This window comes from Pieris brassicae, chromosome 5 (genome assembly GCF_905147105.1).
Source record: "Pieris brassicae chromosome 5, ilPieBrab1.1, whole genome shotgun sequence".
Classification (NCBI taxonomy): domain Eukaryota; kingdom Metazoa; phylum Arthropoda; class Insecta; order Lepidoptera; family Pieridae; genus Pieris; species Pieris brassicae.
This window is the reverse complement of record NC_059669.1, coordinates 22,616,052-22,636,681: the sequence shown is the minus strand read 5'-3', so window position 1 is coordinate 22,636,681 and position 20,630 is coordinate 22,616,052. Positions and strand designations below refer to the sequence as shown.

Below are 20,630 nucleotides of genomic sequence, written 5' to 3'. Positions count from 1 at the left end.
ATGAAAAAAGCTCGTCTAATATTTATCTACATCCCATACCACTCCACCTATATATATACCTATCTACACCTGGAGCTCGTAATACCAAAGACATACTCACTGAATCGCACACAAAGATATCACCGAATTAACATTATCATTCCACTATTGTTCTTGATCTTTGTGGAGAGAATAAATAGCATAACACCCACACGGGTTCATTGAACCTTCGGGATAGGTAAAAGCACGGAGATACAATTAAGCCCTCATTGTTTTGGCCGATGTTAACTTGCGACATCACCCATATAAACATTTTCGAGAGAAAGCGAACGGCCTAAATTTTAGATTAAACAAATGTCGGGTATCGCTTTTGTGGGACGTGGGCCGCGTTGACGTCAAGTTCCAAACTGCAAATGAAAGCATGGGCAAACCCCCATATCCAATTAACGAAACAAAGGGTTCATTATAGCATTCGTGCTTCGTGCCCACATGGTGAGCCCTCATAATCACTTAGCGCCTACAATTCCCGATAAAGCAAAAGGCTATAAAAATAACAGTATAACTAACGAAAGGGAACTCGATCTTTCTATTAAGTATTGCAAGGTAAACATCGTTTCACGTCAAAGACCGCTCCTACTTGCCGTGGGATCACGTTCCCCTGGCTGCGCCTAGTTCCTCACTTAGCGATAAATTCCCATCAAAATGCCATTCAACCCCTACATTGTTACACAATTGGCATCTATTTCATTATTAGCGACAACTTTTATATGATGTGAGCAGAGGTGGCTGTTCGTCCACTTATAAAAAAAATGTTCTAGCCACTCGCAAGTTATTTGAATAAAGAGTGACAAATGACAAACTCCGTCGGTGGTCCACCGCAAACAGCGGAACACTCCATTGTCCAAACTTTATAGCCGAGGCCACTAAAGGACCGAACTGACAACTTCCAGAATATTTGCCCGCAAGCCATATTACGAGATGAATGAACGTAATTTACAACCTTCAATTATATTAATAATATTTACAGTGAAATACAAGTACTACTGTAATTGCTTTATACATAATATTTACGAACAATTATATTTAATAAATGTATTGAGTTATTGTTAACAGAAAATTCTATATTCGATAATGAAAGCTCTTAACATCTCAATTTGGACAGTCTACTGTAGGAGTCACACTTATTTTAGTTAGGCACTAAAACGTAACACACAAGTAGTATAGAAGAATTTGCATTTTAATTAATTAATTTTAAATGTTGCACAGCAAGTCGGTAATGAAGATGCCTCTGTTAGCCTTAAACATTTAATTAAACTTGTATTGCATTATAATTTGGGAAGAGAATTTTCATTTGGCATACCTTGGTGCACAATGGATCGACCTACGTGTGTGGTGCATCGATTGGAATTTCCAATCATCAATTTATATAATCGTAGACTTATGAATAGTAAAATACATTTCTCGAATTAAGCACAATTATTCTTGAGATTTTATTGTGTTAACTTTAATTTCAACATTAATATCGACCTTTCAGATTTTAATAAGTTAAAACATATTAGTTGGGAGCATGAACCTAATTATTTTTATATTCATATTAACGGATTGGCGAAGAGACTTAGTTCTGCAGCTTTCGCGGATAAAAAGATTCGCTCACTAACTGATCTCGATACAGCTAGACTTGTTTATTTTAGTTCACAGCTTAATGACTTATGGCTTATTATTGTGGGGTCATGCTGCTGATGTCGAAACTATTTTCATCCTGCAGAAGAGGGCTATTCGTGCAATCTATAATTTAAAATGTAGGGAATCTTTGAGAGATAAATTCAAGGAAATGAATATTACTAATATAACTTACCTTTCCCTCGCAATTTATTTAAGAAAATATTATGTATGTTAACAAAAATAGTCATAAGTTTACTACAATAGAACTTACGTAGGCTGCGATTTCCCCGTACTAGTCTATTAAGTTAGTAATTCCTTTTTGGGGTATAGGGATAAAGGGATACACTTCTTTAAAACAACTCTAGAGGCTCTTTTATCTCTGCCTTTTAATCAATTTAAGAAATGTCTTAAAGAAAAGCTGTGTAAAAAGGTTTACTAGAACAAGTGCTAGACAGGCTACTTCTAATTAATTTGCGATTTTAAAATAGGTGTTGTTTGATGATTTGCTATTTTAAGAGTACCGAGAGTTTTTACGCCGCCTTTTTTCTCGGCCTCATCATCTCTACATCCTCTGTCTTCTTTGCCGATGAGTAGTGGGATGTCTACCTATTTAAATGTAATGACGTGGAATAAGTAATACTTGCATCTTATGTTCCATAATAAACATATTTTTTTTTAATTTTATAAGTATATAACATATTATGTATGGTGGCGTCATCCTTATTTTATGTGTAAAAAGACAGCGATTTACCTTTAAATTTACATTTCAGTCAGGTCTAACAGAATTGTTGTATTATTTTAGATAGGTACAATTAACATTTGTATATTCATAAGCACATATTTGCGTGTGGCACATAAGTTTTACTAAACCATTTGAAACGGATTACAAGTAGGTTATATTCAATGACGCGTCAAATTCTAAGGCTTTCTAATCATAAAGCATGACTTTCCCTGTTCAACAAACGACTTGGGCATGGAACCTCTCAATTAACTCATAATTACTTTAAGCAAACGCTGAGTCGTGACTTGTCACTGGGATACTTCATACTCACTCGGAGCACTGTCCTACGGAAAAATGCTTCCACCAATAACTTATCACAATGCAAGGAAGCTTTTTATTTGTTACTCCTCATCTTGTGATGTAAAATTTGAATAGAGAGACAGATAGAAGGCGTTGTCGTCGTATAATTTTATTTAATCTTAAAGAGCAGAATTTTTTGATTTCATGGTACATGGTACTATAACAGTAAAGCACACTGGCCAAGTTATCTGGCGCGATCTCACATTAGCGAGATTGCTGCTGCTCGTGACTCGACCAAGTTGCACTGCCACCCGCTAACATATTTATATTAGACAACTCGCTTTCTTTACATACAGGATATTTCTATTTATATACCAACTACATGTACAGTAATCTGCTGTTTAGCTTGCACTGCCTAGATACACATAGATTTTTACAATACGACCTCTTGATCATAACACAAGCTACTATTATATACGTCATATGGCGTGGTTAATCTAAAACAACCTGAATTCAATCGATTGCAAATTTGAAGGAGTCTTATTATTAAGCAATTTTTTTCCTTACTTAGTGTACCTATAACCAGATAACACGGTTAACTCTTTACAATAAAAGATATGGAGAAAGGGGTCATTGTGCCCCACTTTCGCATATTTTCATATAATTTATTTGTTCAATTTTACTTACAAGTAAAGATCATTAAGAGCCACAAATAAGGAGATCCAATTATATAAAATAATCATAAAAAATCGCTTTCACGAAAGCTCCTTAAATATACTTAATATGTATAATTTTGTTAAGTTATTATTTTATAAATATAACCGCGCATTCCATTTAAACTTTAAATTAAAAGCATATAAATTAAAGTAAACAAATATTACCTGCGTAGAAAAACAAAAATTGTAATTCACACGAAGTTTTCATTTAAGCGGTCTGATGAAAAGAAGCATCGACGAGCCTGATAGTCACGACGAAATGATGCCTCACAGTGGCCAGCCTTAACCACATAAAAACCATTCAACGAACTATTATTAATGGCAGAGACAGCGATTCGGGAATAACGTAAAACAATGTTCTTAGAAGAACGAATTGAACGCATCTCAACGTTTACATGAAACTTTGAGTTTAGTGTTTAGTAAGAAAATAAACCGTTTTCAAAGACAAGCAGTAACGAAGAATTTCTAAACACGCCTTGTTTAACATTACTTGTTACTTAATCTATCGCTACATAAAGATCTTTAAAAGCTCTGTAAATATTTGTTGCACTCACAGATTACAGTACCTTAATGTTATAATCTTGCTTGAGCAAAAGTGTATGTGCGTCTAATGTGTATTTAATAAGCTTTTTGATCAATTCTGCAACTCTGCGTCTCTGTTTGAGCGTTAGTTAAGCGTTGATGATTATGCTTCTCCTGATTAAACGCATTCGTTCAATATCGTATTGTACAATTGAAATAGATTATATATTGAGCACAATCATAAATAATTAAAATCCAACAAATGCACGTATACTAAAATATTGAGTATAAATTCAGGAAAGTATAAATGGCGCTATAAAACACCTAACGAGCTCCGAGACCGTGGTCCAAGATAATCGCAAACCCGTTCTGCGCGAGTAAATAATGGTCGGGTGCATTAGTCAGATATCGACCCGTGTGTGGGCGACAGATCCTGCAAGTATGCAAGTGAGGGCAGACATTTTTAGTTCCTATTAACTTCGCAACAAATGGAAACCAATATCATCTTCGTCCAGTGAGAGCGAAGGCAGGAAAGCAGAAAAAGTCTAACTTTTATATTACAATAGTAAATTGAGGTAATAATAATGTAATTTGAATTTTTTTAAATACACAAATTAATAAAATATTCAACATCTTGAATCGTTTGTATAAGATACACCTCGACATAATGCCAGAAAATTGCAGACAATGGTTTCATATGTATAACAGAGAGTGTAATTAATTTAAAATTATTATCGTAACGGTTGTAAGTAAAAACATCCTGTTTAGAATTAGAAGTTGCGGTATGTGGCACTCGGTCCAGTATTTACGTAAGGCAAGCCTCTCTCACGCAAGCCGCCGGCCATCAGTAGGTGTCAATACAACTGTTTATTGTAGCAATTTTACTTCCATTATTACTTGTACGGTTACATTTTCGAAGTTAGTATGATTTTGTATACGTTACAGTGAAATTCAGAAACGTATCTCAGAGCGAACTGTGTGTCCCGATATAACTCTTTATTTAATACACAACTAGATCCTGAAGTAATCGGATAGGACTTTAAATGTAAACTTGATAGTGTTTGATTACAAAGCGAAATGACCCACCACGAAGCGAAGACAAAAATACATGCATAACGTCATCCTTTTCAGATCCCTTTGCGTCAAATTTAATTTTAGAACCGCAAGTCTTGAGTTAACCCCAGGATCCGGGTCAGCGAATCATTCATACAATAGTTATTAATCATTATTGTTCACCATTATTTATTCTCACTTTACGATGTTAATGAAAATAATAAAGATATAATGTTAAGTGCTTTTAATTCGTTTTCTACGCAAAATGAGAATTTATTTCATATGAAATGAATGTTTTATTATATAAAGTATATTTTTAATAAAACTGTTTTGGTCCTATATACAATAGTTTGTAGGCAGGTAGCGCGAAACAGTGACCTTGTAGCTTTGTTCCGGATAGATCAATTGTACAAATGATATTGTACGATTGCAATTGAATTGTCCGATGGCCGAGCGACCACGTGTGAATTAGATCAACGGGCCAAGTCAATAACCTAATATGACAATACGTAATGACGTGGTACTAACAAATCTATAATTCTACATATACATAAAAATACATTACCCAACCCTACTTGTACGTTTTCTCCATACCGAGGGAAATAATTCAAACTGATTGGTTGCAGTCTTGACTGAACAATAGTTCCGTCAATGTATGAGCAGCCCGTAGACGGTTTTCGCTAATTGGGACCAAAAACGGAGTTCTACTGACAATGCCTGCACGGTCATAGGAATTTCAGATATATTAGGGTTTAAGTATACGCTTCATAAAAGTACATTGCGGCGCCGAATCCGTTTTAAGGTGTAGTCCTCACGTACCTTACTTACCATAACAATAGCAGGTACGGTGTACAGCGATGCCATCCTCTATAATTTATGGAAATGACCGCGAACAAAAACACATGACAAAGGTGTCTACTTCGAAATTAAGTAGATGGGTCGAGTATCGTGTTCCCCATTGTCTAACCCGTGTCGGGGTTCAGTCGGTAATCGTAAATACCGTCATTATCCCTCCACAAAGGATAGCTAATAAAAATTCATGATTTTCTTTTCAATGAATACTTACAACACGAACAATATATGTGTTCATGAGTATCTGTCTCGGAAATCATACCTTAACTGGACTAATACTCCTTCATCTAGGACTACGTGTTACTTATTTAACATTAAAGTATCTGTATATGTAGCTAAATGTTACTTAGATGTTTACTTTTGCTGTCCGCAACTGGAAAAGTGTAACAATATATCGTGTTAATATCAAAATATTCCGCGAAAGTTATGTGTTTTTTATTCATGACCTTCTCTTCTTGTTAGTTGACGCCAGTGGCCTGGCGCGGTTCTCTTTGTCGCGAGATAACGCCGTCGGTTGCTAATTGGATACAATTTATTGCGCATTTATTCAGTAGACATTGCGCGTGAGCTTTGAGCTTTAATAGTCTTATACATCGGCTCCGCTAATTAAGACTTCAACTAAGCTAATTAGCGCAATTTCCTTTCTCTCTTTTTAATTTACCAATTGTTTTGATATAACTTTTAATGAAATTAACTTTCATTCTATAGGCAAGCTTATTTTGATACAATTTTTCAGTTTTATCATAACAACAAACATTATTTCTTTAAAGTATCTTTGGTAGAAGTCACCTTCCTTTCTCGAAACATAACTGAAGATTATTTGAACAGGCACACCAGTACGATTTGTTAGTAATCAATAATTGAATTGATACACGAAATTGTGTAACTGACGCTTGACCTCAATGCATTTATTTAGACCGAGTTATAAACGCTGCGAACAGATGAACCCTTGGTAACCCAATAAAAAGAATCGGCTGATTACGTTTAACCCAGATAAAGGGAAAGCTGGCCCTTTGACTTTCTATATTTCGATAACTAGGTTTGATGGAACGTGGGCGACGTTTCGTAACTAATCAACCAACTTAATAGATTTTCGTGATTTTACAGCACATTTTATTGATTGATTGAAACATCAATCCGTTAAAATAATTTACCTTATTATATAAGAGTAATAATAAACCAAATATTCACACTTTATGGATGTGGCATCACGACTCGTCATTGTCGGTGTCATTAACTAAATGACACACCTTTATCAGCGAATGAAATCATCATCCTCACCATAATAATATTCAAACAAACCCATCAACGTGTCGCTAATATAATAATCATAATTTATATTTGCATACAATTGAACTACCATTTGAAGCAGAAATTTGACTTCGCGGAACCTTTGCAGTGATTTATTAATCATTTTGCTGAAATGCTAAGCAATAAATTTTTTTTCGATGGATTTATATATGCGACCTTTCCTTACTTCGTTCTGTTAGAATACGCTCTCGCTTGTTCAGTACTTTTGTGTATTGTTAAGTTTATTTTTACCCCAATTCCTCACAGATAAAGCAATTAGTAGGCAAATAAGTAACAGGTATATAACTAAATTAATTATTAAAACGGGTAAACAGTACTAATTTGAATTGTAAATCGATTTGCCTTTTACAGTAAAAACGGTACAGTGACAACACGACGACCTGTGACCTATGCGCGTGCGCCGGTGATAAACACGGACGTAGAACGTCTTTACGGCATCTGTTTTACAGATGTTTATCAATTCATCTTTTATAGCATTAAAACTGCCGCTTTGTTGCGTATGACACAAATACCTAATGCACATGGTGTCCCAGTTTTTAGCAATTTCAAATTTATGCCACTTCCGTGAGTTACGTCTTCACAAACATTTTTTAATATCTTCGCAGCGTTGCATATATCGCGAGGAACAACATCGACTCACACGGGAATAGCCAGCATATAAATATTATGAGTTTAATTTCGACAATGAATCACGATGTGAGAAAAGAGGCAATTATTCTCATTATTAGACATGAGTCACAAAAAAGGAAGCCGCCGTTTGTGGGGTACAACTGTGTGATGCATTCCTATTTGAATTCCCAAGGAGTTCGTGACGTACGCTACGAAAGCACATGCTACAGTAACACCACTTGTATACAAACGACACTACGGAGAATTGCAGAATCTGTTATTGGACGGACAATGGAAACGGAGTGTCTCAAATAAGAAAAAAACATTACACTTATCATACATGCATTCGACGCTCTATTTGTTTTAGAAAAATGTTTCCGCCACATATTTAGATATTAAATCGAATATAGAAATGAAAACACCGGCAGCTGTTTCAATTCTAAAAGCTTTTAGTGCAGCTTAATGAGTAAATCCGAAACACGGATATGAATGTACACGGATGTTCAGTAATCACAACAGCATACAATAGTTTTGTTTATTCGAATATAGCTTCGAAGTGGGTGGCGGAACAATCCGATCTCATCTTAACGATACAAATAAAGCCTGTCGACTAAATAGATAGTTATGGATAATTCGAAAGCACACTACCTTGTCTATTGCAGGTCAACATAGATAGGCGTTGTAGAAATAAATTCAATGATCTGGCAAACGTAGTCATAAATTTAAATATAAAAATCGTACTTGAGCCACTTCAAAAGTTATTATTGGTTTAACTGTAATCGGAACCAGTTTTGAAGCCAGATCTCAAACGGAAGCACTTTCATCCCTATCTAGCCGTAACCACAACACCACTTGAGATATCTTACGTTCAATAGATTTCTTTAGGTTTATTGAACATTTAAATATCTCGTACTTATGACTATCGAGCCTTTGATGTGGTCATTCTATGAATTCTAAAAATATTTAAGAGCTTTACACGTTTAGTTTTAAAGCATATACATATTTATATAATATATTTTAAAGTTCTATTTTCTTGTCCAAATAGGAAGTATCAACAACTTCAAATAATACAATTTCATTTAAGTGATAACTTCAATTAGACGCACATCCAATAAATTATATTTTTTTGTTGTTAATCGATCAAAAAGATCGTGAAGTTAGCCAAACACCTTACAAAATAAAGATTGTATATTTTTTCAATTCTGTCCAGGTCAACAACAATTTAAAATTGTCCTTTTTATATCAGTTGGCGTCGTAGAAAGGCAATGCCGGCTTATTTGCTACTTCTTAACATTTTATCTTGCTATTAACACAACGGAAATCATTTATTAAAAACTCTTAATCAGACATTTATCTCGTAAATAAAGTAAGTAAAATAAAGAGCCGAACCCGAGCTCTGAGTTCTATAATTAATACGAAGTTCCATATTAGCAATTAGCAATCTGTTAATCTGTAGCAATTAGTAAATCATTATAATTCAAACTCAGTGAAACTATGAAAAAAGTCGAAATAACATTTAATAGAAAGTCGGTCAGTACTCTCCTAATCAAACTGCCTGAATTGCAAACTAATACTTGTTTAGAGTGCAACTAGTTCAATTAGCACTTATTAATTAATTGTTCATTAGGCTTCTACCATTTGAATAGCATTCGTGTTTTAAAGAAAAGTATTGAAGGCAGTTTCCTCTTTATATATATGTACTGTAAATTATTACTCATATTTCTTGTTTTGATAAATGAATGACCATTTTAATCCCATCTATTGATATAACGAGCCCTTACTAATCTAAAGTGTTTCACTTATCGTAAAACCATTAATTACGCTCCGTTCCCTGCGCCCACGCATCCCGATCATAATCATTGTAATTGATTTAAATGTAATGATAGATCGAATCGTGTGTAAACAGTAATTGTGTTTTATGAAACACGAAAATTAGGGGCTTCGACGGGCCTCTGACGTCGTGACCAAAGGCCGATAGGATCTGGGATCAACCACAGTGCGTTCATATAATGCTCTATATTTATGTAGAGCTCTGTAAGTCAGCTTGGAATGCAAGTTGTTAATGCACTAACCGGCGAGTGGAGCTATAAAATATGGTATGTACAGACATTTTACACCTACTTGTGTACATGGCATAGCTTTGCAATTCACAGTTTTACGAATATTTCAAAAATTTGTTAACGGGTAGGGTAAAGGAACGAACAATCACATACACAAACTATATAATATATATATAATATTCTGACACAATATACTACCTAAAGTATCCAATATAATATATGTGGTATTCACATAATTAATTTTACGACTATATTATTAGTAATACCACTACTTTTTGAAGCAACCTAGTGACAGATGACAAAGCTAACGTTCTCAGTCGCAGGTGACGAAATTGACCCTATTGACGCAAATAAATAAGTTTAACAATTCTGAAATTGTATGAGGATTATATTACAGTGGCATAGAACCACAATCTCATAGTCTTCATGTTATTTTAATGTAACACTCGAACGGTAGTAATAAGGAAGGCGGGATGAAAGACATGTTATATCGGCACCCGGTGTTGAGTTACCGGCCCTTTACTGTAAGGGGAAATTATTTGTTTATATTAAACTACGAGACTATAATAATGTGTATAGCACGAGGCGACTTACACGAGTATTAGAACGTGAGTCGGCTTGTCCTTGACGCTTTTACTTAATGTTAGTATAGAGATCTTCGACAGAAGGAAGATGCAGTTGATAATTGTTTTTCAAACTCAATACATCCCACTAAGTCCATTACGATCTCGATTCTGCTGGCACGAATACACAATAAGTAGATAAAGGTTTCACCTGAAACAACTAAAGATGCAGCGCTCAACAAACTGAGACAATGACGTCATAAGGACAACGACCCCTTTTACCTCATAAAAGAAGCGGTCGTATTGGCATTCAAAACAAAGCAGCGAGACTTCTAAAATGACCGCTATCGCCTCCAATTCAAGGTTTCTTTTAATTCGACGTTCTCTAAAAACATTTATCTAAATTATTCGCATTTTTTTCTGTTTTTATTTGTGCAAATCTAATCTAATTCGCGTGTTTTAAGTTTCTTTAGTCGTTTTAGTCTCTTATCTACATAACTTTTTCGGATTGTAAAAATATTCGATAAAATCATTTGAAGAAATTGGTTATTCAATTCTATTAATAGCTGCACATATTAAAACGTCATACTACATGTTAAGTTGTAGACTGTATTAGTTTTTCACTGGAAATCCGTTGTTACGTGAATACAAAACAGTAACGTATGTTTTACTATTCAAAGAACACAATCAGATGTTTTGTGCGATTAATGACATTCAATAGACATTTCAATTAAAGGTGAATTATAGATATGCCAAGTAAAATGATAAAGAACAAATTTTCAGAAAATTCTTAAGAATATTATAGGAACTGTCATATTTGCTGGTAGATTTGCTGTTGTTAATTACCCTAAGAATCCCTCCACCGTATGCGACAAGATATTCGTACTTGTTCCATGTGCCTCGTACGAGCATGTTTTTATCACGTTTAGTAGTAACAGTTTCGTTTTGCGTATTATAAATAATATGTAATCTGTGTTGGCTTTGTGTATCGTCTACGTGTTTTCTTTTATAATATCGATGTATGTTAGCTGTAAGATTACAAATAAATTAATAATTTAATTATACATTGAATCCAAAGGTCATAAAAAATATTAAAGTGAAGAAAAAGACGAAGTTAGTAAACGTTCCATTAGCTATTGATACCGTCGAATGAGATTTCTTAAAATCCTTCCTTAGTGGAAATTTGCATCACACAACGAATCAAATTCCATTTGTATAGTAGGTTCATTGCTTATTCGTAAATATGCGCACGCGTCGACGCTAACAAACGCTCAATCCATTTCGCGGCTCACTGACCCCAGTAATTACTAGCTTATGAACCCAATAATTTCATACAATATGAACCCTTTCAAACTCGATAACCTGTCAACGCGGCCACGTCAATCACTTATTTGTAAATAGGACTACGCATCATTACATGTTGTTTCACTAACTCAGTATTTTAATGTTTGAGTACAAATTAAACTTTATAACGTATAATTATAACATTACGTACTTCGCTCAAAACGAACGAAGTAAGAAGGCTTCGTAAATGTTTCACAGCCCATATTTCTTTTTGCGTAGGTGTGCTTTAGAAAGTAAGTGATTGCCCAACTTGATTTAATTACAATCCATTGTAGGGGCAAGACAATAGTTTGCTAAGTGAAATAAATGGGTAGGCATTGCTGCTAGTAGCGTCTTCATCCGTACGAAGCATGTTTATCTATATGAGGGTAGTATATAGGTAAATCAATCTATATTCGAAACTATATTTAGTCATATTCAAAAGAAAAGTACCGCTTTGAGTAAAATTCTAGCTATATATATTTGATTAAGTCCTGATCTCTAGCAATAGCAAAAAGAGTATTGTTACAATATCAGTAACATAGAAAGTGACACGAACAAATGCGACACCAGCTGAGTATAATAAACCAGTATAAACAAGATATTAGAAAGGGTAATAAGTAATAACTCATATAAAACCACAAAGTATTAAAATGTTTATTTCATGACATCTCCAACCGCTGACAGCTGTATCCTGTTACTTTGGACATTATATGAATCTATGACGTACAAAGTAGATCGGCTTGATTAAACTTTTCGAACTTCGATTCCTCAGAGGAATTTCAATTGAAAAAAGACTATGCAAATACCGTGTTTTTTTTAATAATGTGCACCTTAGTGGCAATAGTAAGGCTAGGCGACTGGAAAGGCTTGGTTGAGGCTGTCACGCAATTTCCCTATAGAGTATGTCATATTCTATGATTTATTGCAACAACTAATAATTTTCAAGTACTACTTGGAACTTTATTTTGCATTAGTTCATCAATAATAAGTATTGAATATGCCTTGTAAAAAGCCTGTATGCCGATTACTTTTTATTTGAGAACTAGCTGCGGTGACAGAATTTACTATCTTTTGACGTAAAATTTACTTTTACATCAAAAGAGGTGCTGACCAAAAAGTAAACCATGCACTTGCTCGCCACACTGAATCCAATAACTTGTTTACGGACTCCAATGCATTATATCTATAACAAAGTATATAGACAGCTTAATAATACAAGAAACAGGTACCAGCTCAACTACTCTTGAAGCTTAAGGGCCCTTTCCGCCGACTAGAGAGCACTTGACAAAGGCTCTAAAGGAATAAGCGATGTCAAGCCCTTTCTTTCTGTATTATCTAGATTCTGCTCATTATATTGTGCATAGAAGCGAGATTTATAACTTAGAAATTAGAGTCTACTATTTAAATGACGTAACGTTTAACGATTTTACGTTTTCTTAAACCTTTATGTAAGAGTGCCTACAATAACGGATTCGTCCGGTCGTACCCACACTAAATAGCTTAAGCCCTGACATATACCATGAACCTGTTGCCGGCACTTGTATCCGTTGATGGTGACATTAGCACGAGAGATAATTGCTATTTGACCCCAATTCTAACTTCGCTATTAATACAAACTGCTATGTTATAAACTATGTTCCTAATTACTCATACCATTTATTTACTCAATAAGTGTAACGACGGAGTATGCTCTACTCTCAAGACTACTGAACTAAAATAAATAAGACTTGCTAATTTCAATCAGATGGATGGCTCAGAAGTAATCGTTCTGTATTAGACTTTATGTTATCTGTTGAATTGTATGTCAGTTTTAAGTTAATTTTACTGGTCCATTGTACAATTTACTATACGCTTAATATTTAAAAACAAACACTATTATTGCCGTCCTTAGTGATATAGGTCAACTTTATCAGCAACATTTCATTGCAAGTTTACTGCCGCTCCTAAATATCGAGCGGGAAATAGCCGAAGCTCGTAAATCCCACCAGGGTTTGATTTCCGCTATCATTGTACCTCCTTATTGGGATTGACGTCCTTCGTTCCCTTTGGCAATTCTAATTTATATAAATGTAGTAAGCGTATAATTCGATAAATATATGTACTTCCTAATGTTTCTCATAGTGGTGTAAAATAAATATTAGTCATGGTTTATATATATATTTCCTTTTATCGCAGTACCAAACAAACATAACACAACCTCAAAATACAACACAATTTAAATGATAATTCTAAATTCACGCCCTAGCATAGCCTTGTATTTATGTTTCCAGCCAAGTGTATAAAACTCTTTTTATCAACTATTGTTTTTAAGCATTTATTTGTGCCTAGCGATAATAATAATAATAATGTCTAAAGTTATATCTTGGTTAAATTATGTATTTAATTAACACTATAACGCATCCGATAAAAATAACGTGTCAAGCACTCATTATAACACCTATTCAGCAAAATAGCCAGTAATAAATCATTTATCGATCGGTTTATACTAACACAAGATAACACGACGTTAGGTGAATCACTTGTCATGTTTTATTCGCAACAGAGTAACGGACCTTCGCTAGAGTTATAGTTAGCGTTCAGTTTCTCAGCCGTCTTTGCAAAGATTTCCTAAGATTTACTCTGCAGATACTTGGCACCGGTTTTTACTATGTAACATTCAATATTAAATAGGTATATACTGCTTTTCAAATAATTTTAATTTATATGATAACACGACGGTAAGTGTCTTTTTGTAATACAAAGGCATAGTTTTCGTTGAACTAAAAATAAAATTAATAAATTGGATAAGAAACCTCTTCATACAATGTAGTAGCGGATAATAAGCAGAAACTAACATCTGCCTGTTCTGTGACACGTCGATATGAAATTGATTTGTGGAACGTGCCTCAGACGCAGAACTTACGAGGCTATTCGTAGTTTGGCATGAACTAACTATGTTCAAATGTAGGTGATTCATATGCCAATTTGTAAACAAGCTATATTTCTGTGAAAATATTATAAAAGATACCTACATAAATAAACGAAAGCTCATTTCGGCATGTCTATATACCCTATGTCTTGGCAAAATCAAGCAGGTCACGACTGTGATTGATTGGAGATTGTTCAAGTGACGAGCAGACATAGATACCCATTATCTACGTCTGCTCGGTCTGCACTGGTCTTTCAGTAATCAGACGAAATAAGAACAATAAAAACCTGATCATATAAATATTTTGTAGAATATTGTTTATACATTGAAATTATGGACTTAATTCACCTACATTCAGTATTAACTAACGATTTCATGGAATATGTTTTGTTACACGCAGCTATCGTAAACAAACGTAGACTTACTTGCGTATGTCATAACAAAAATCGTGAAAGAACGCGACTCAATACATTACTTCATACACGGTAGGGTCGATGCTATAAAATAGTTAAATCAATAATAGATAAAGTTTAACAAATGATGTCATTTAAAGCCCATTAACTGGGCCCAAAGAAAATAAAAGTGCTTATGAAAATAAAATTCTTAAAATGATTCACTTAATTAAAGACAAGCGTAAACATTGAGGCCCTTTAAGCGCGCCGCTAGATAAACGAAAATGAATAGCTTTTAGCTGGGCGCACGGCGAGGCACGCGTCCAAACGAACGCTCGTACATGTTTAACGTACCAGAAACTGGGACAAATATGATCGACAATTTTATTTGTATCGGAACTCGATACTTACAAATCCTGGCAGAAAACTAATTACATATATATATCGCTTCCCAGAATTTTCTACATACGTGTGAATAGATGAGGCTTTAGCCACACATAATTAACAACTTAAAATGGAGTACAGATGTAATTTACCAATGAATTTATTTTGCCGCATTTAGTTTTTACCACAGCCCATAAAAGCCCCTTTACGCGTTTCACACGTTCCAACAACAAATAGAATGAGTATTAAACGTCTTTTGTGAAACGATAAATGAACCTATACGACAATTTAGCATACATAATCTGATCTCAATACAGGTCAAGAAAGAACATGATCGAACAAAGAAACTTCGAGGGCCATATTGTAAGACCCTTTGATATGGAATGTGCGCAAATCTTTATGTGTTAAGAAGGAACTGAGTAACTCCAAATATTATATTTCGTGTCAGTAATATTTCATTGATTGATGGTCACACACAAAGAACTTTCATCGGTCATGCCTCCTTAAGAAATTTGACCCTGCCACTAACAGTTACATGATTTACTGTGGCGTTAATTAACAGTATTGTTTTAAATTATGATTTAATGGTGCTCTTGATATTTCCCTATTGAATCGTGTCAAGCTTTACGAGATCCAGGTGGCTTTGCGGATCAAAACAAAAGCCCACTGTGTTCGTCAATTCAATGGGAACACAAGGATCTCTTGTTCCAAAACGTAGGAATATGCTTTTTGTTAGCCTTCTCTCTTACACAAAAGAAGAATTTAGTATATCATATTAATGTGCGCAACATACTCTAGTATATTTGGTATTCACGATATCGCGCGCTTAGCTCACTTACCTATAACGAAGGAAGCATAAAGTTTACAATAAAATATTTATAGTCCATACAAAATTAAGACGGAAGTCGCCTCATCAGATGTTTGCTCTAGGGTGAAGAGTTTGTAATTAAACATATCGGTGCACTAGACATCCGAGGGCAATTTATGTGATGTGACCACCCTGAAAACTATTGTGTTTCAATTGACGCTTGTCACTCGTTTGACATTAGGGGAATTCAATTCGGGGACTTATTGTATATTTTGTCCGTAATGACTGCTATGTTGTATGGGTAAATTGAATGAAATACTTACTCTAATAGCTAATGTGAAATATTCTAGGTTTATTGATTCGATTTTTAACACGTGGATGAAATGAAACATCTTATGCAGATTAAGTTTTACAATCAAAGATTCTACGTAGTAATAAAATTATTTATCTGCCGATAGACCAGATAATAGATATAATAACTTTAAGAACAAAATTCGACCGTTGCTCGATTTATGAAATACTCATAAATTAGAAGCGTGAGTTACAGACAACAAAATCATGTTAAGCCTGTACACAGGTCACAAATATTGTACGCAGCTGGGCCTAATTATAATAGAGGAAACGGTTTAAGCGACAATCACCTGTATTTCATTAGTTCAGATATGATTATCGTGTGCATAATTATACTCATTGTTAACTTCATTTGTGACGGGCTCACAGACAGGAGGAAAAAACAATAAAACAGGCTCCTTTGAACGGGAATTCATCTCGTTATGTTTCCCATAAAAGGATTGAGATTTCTTTTTCTCTTTCCGAGATGTAACTTTATTTTTTAATTGACTGAAGGTATTCAGGCATTTTACGACTGCTATGAACTTATTGCACCGAACACCGATATTTATACCAACTAGTACAAGTATTACGTCACTGGCACCATTGACATTCTTGTGGTGTATATAGTAACTACGTTATAACTATACTACAAAAATATAGCAGATTTCTGATCACTCGCAAGGGATGTTTTGGTGTCATGTTATGTTTGTTTGAATCTTAGCTGCGTTTACTGTTAGTTATGGCAATTTATCTGCTGTCTTTCATTTTAACTACAACAGTATCTGTGTCAAGTTGTACGTGTATAATGTGTAGTAAATGTCATAAAATTGTGAGCCGAAGAAGAATTTACGAAATGCTGTGCACGTTATAAATACACAATTGAATATTGTTTTAATCGTTTAATTATATTCCATGGTCTAAATAATAAATACCTACTATTTGAAAAAATATTTTTTTAATAATCAAATAGAACAATTAAAATATTTATGTTTTCGTTTAAGTGTTGAGATTGCTATGTATATTGAGATTGAAAAGTAGAGCTTACAGGTCCAGGTTCTCTGCCCTCAGCGCAACGGTATTATTCAGTATTCTTATCGAATCAGCAATCTCACATGTCTTCATTTAAGAAAAACCTTATTGATTACGCCATTAAGTCAGCAAAAAGCTGGCAGTTCAGCGTATGTTTCCGTCACATTTGGGCTGGGTTATTAAGAAAGATTTATTAGCAATACATGAGAACATCTTTCAACGATAAATCGTGCTGCTTATTACAAGCCTGAGATTGTTATTTTGTACTCCGTATAAGGGTACGATTAATTATCGAATATTGCATGGAAAGCTTCTTCAATCCTACTACTTACTGCCTCAAAGAATTCGGTAACGGGTTATAAGAAATCCAGATACATCCGCCAGTATGCAGTTTCTTCCTTTCCTTATCTGGCCGTGTTAAAATTATAAATTACTGTCGCGAAATTTAACGACATCCAATCGCCTTAAATTTTTAATATTCTGTAGAGGTTTAAAGCTGTTTTGTGAGAAGCAATTCTAGATCATACGAATTGTGGTTGATTATATATTATAGTAAAGATGGCAAGGCATGCGCTCTACCCCTTAAGTTAGCTTTTAAGAAGTTAACTCTTAATTATACAATTTAAGCAACGTCATTTGTCGTTTCGAAGAAAACTATATTTATAGACTCTTAGCTGTTAGGAGAGTCAGGAGGTATCACTTCAGCGAATCTGTGAAAGTATAAGATCGGCAGGAGATGTTTTGCATTATTATACAAATAATGAAGCGAGAAACAGTTATAAATGCGTAATATAATTTGCAGAAACCGATAACATCGATTTATGAGCCATAATTATAGGTTACAGCTAAATGGCCGTATTCCGAGTGTTGCCATTCCTTCTTTACACCATAACGGACCACGTTATAAGTAACATATCGTGACAAGAAAGCAATTTCAAACTTAAGGGTTAGAATCTTTGTCCACAAATACTAAATATTATTACATCTGTAGGTATTTGGCCTATATTATTTTGGCACTCGGTACACGGGTTACTTTCGTAAATAACAATTACATTTTACGAAAGAAGGCACTAGTCCTATTGCATGCTTAAACAAAAGGTTAATGTTACGTAAAGTTTGGTGACAAGAAAGTATGTATTGAACCGGGTCTCGCCACCCACGCAAATTCCACAGCTAGTGCCAAGATGCAGCTCTTATTGCTACATCTGCCCCAATAACTAGTCTATACACTACTTATGATTTACTTTTTGTTGCCGAGATCTGAATTGTAGCTGCATCGCTATATCATAATTTGCAAGTGTAATCCGAGTAAAGTCCAGTCGTGAGGTCGCTATTTAAATGAAGTTTACGCCAACTTGACGTGCAAGTTAATTGAAATGTATTATGCAAATGGATCTGCAAATAAAATATCCTGCTCGGGGGCAACGGACTGGCTGATTCATCCACCAAATTCGAGATTAGGACGAGTACTCGAAGGTGATACCTAAATATAGAAGAGAAGGGGCTTATCTCCTGGAAGCGACGTATTTTGCTGAATATGATTTTATTATTAAATGAATTAGTATGACACGTTTTAATGACGTCATTCCTTCCATGTGTTCCAGTAGAGATTTACATTGTGGCTTAGTAAATCTTCTGTGCGTCTGATTTTATTTAAACTACTCCGAAACGGCTGGATTTATATGAAAATTTGTGTGTGTTGTCTATAATCTATATTTACTTTATTTGATATTCATCAACAATATTTACATTCCTGTTAGCAACTATTCCGATGATTAGTCATTTATAACAAGTTATTTAATAAACGAAAAGCTATAAACCACTGAGATCATCCTCTACACCACTACAGTCATGACTCGTCATTTACCTCTAAATGATCATTAGGTTAAATTGGAACTTGCCAAATGAATCAGTATTTCAAAGAAATCGTTGCGATCATGCAACATGTGTAAATATAATTTCGAACTTCAACTATAAGTCAAATAATTATTTCTAAAACCAGCACATTCCTGAAATCTGTAGCGTGGCAGATCTTCAGTATAACATCACAGTTACTAAATGTTAACCGTGTTAAGACATTCGTTTTTGATGGTTTTAATCCCAGCAGATAGGTTAATGATAGCCTTAACCTTTAACCTTGAATTTATTCGTACGTGCTTGTCGGATCTCTGTCACCGAAGCCAACTTCCTGAACACGATAAGCCATAAGGAGGTCAGTACGAATCAAACACAGCTATCGCTCGTTACAGCTAAGATACCGTTAAACCGGTTGACATTACTTATTAAATCCGCAACATTCAATCAATTATAGACCCTCCATGTTCCAAGAACACATACTGCTATTAGAAGCACAGTTACGTAAAACAGATAACGTTTCAAATGTGGTAAAAACGTTTGAAAACTTGTAATTTCTGTCCGTTACTCGGACAGAAAATCTGAGTCAATGGGTTGATGGCAGAGGCTGGGTGATTGAGAGAAACTTTCTGAATATTTGTATAGATCATTGATTAAGAAAAACAAACGGAAAGCTGTTCGTTTGCATTAAATCTTTTTTGTAAGGCCGACAATCAGTTGTTTTAACCTAAGTACTTTTCAGAAGGAGCCTTAGCCGAGCTAATTTTAAGACACTCAAAACAGGAATAAATCAGCTAAACGTTGAATTTTCTATGAAAAGATTATCTTGTCCTTGAATAAGCCGTTAGCGCCATAACTGTACTCGATCATGTTACGATGCCACTGTAGCCGTCTGCCGGACTACTGCTTCTATCGGCATCTGGTATCTCGTTTCTTCCGTATTAAGATATCTCTGTGGACCGTAATTGAATCCTCATCGTGTACCTAATCATATCGATGTTTGTTACGAGAATTCAACGATTATTATCGACGATGTTCCAAATATAGCGCAAAAATATTTCTTTACGAGAATTTAAAATGATTGTACATGGATCGAGCATTGCGGAAGAAACATGATCATTTACACAGAAGTCCGCAAATAATGATACTCTGTAAAGATTTCAGAGCTTCTAGGCGACGTGAACTACGTACTAGACGATACTTCCTGAAGCCTATAATGGAGGGTGAAGATTGCCAAAAGATGTACTG

The 20,630-nt window shown here is 34.6% G+C and overlaps 1 protein-coding gene across 2 annotated transcripts in view; it reads right to left on the bottom strand.

The window, feature by feature from the left end:
- The window catches only part of LOC123709576 (integrin alpha-PS1), a 36,102-nt gene that overhangs the window by 9,099 nt on the left and 6,373 nt on the right, over positions 1 to 20,630 (bottom strand). The gene's annotated exons all lie outside the window — the stretch shown is intronic.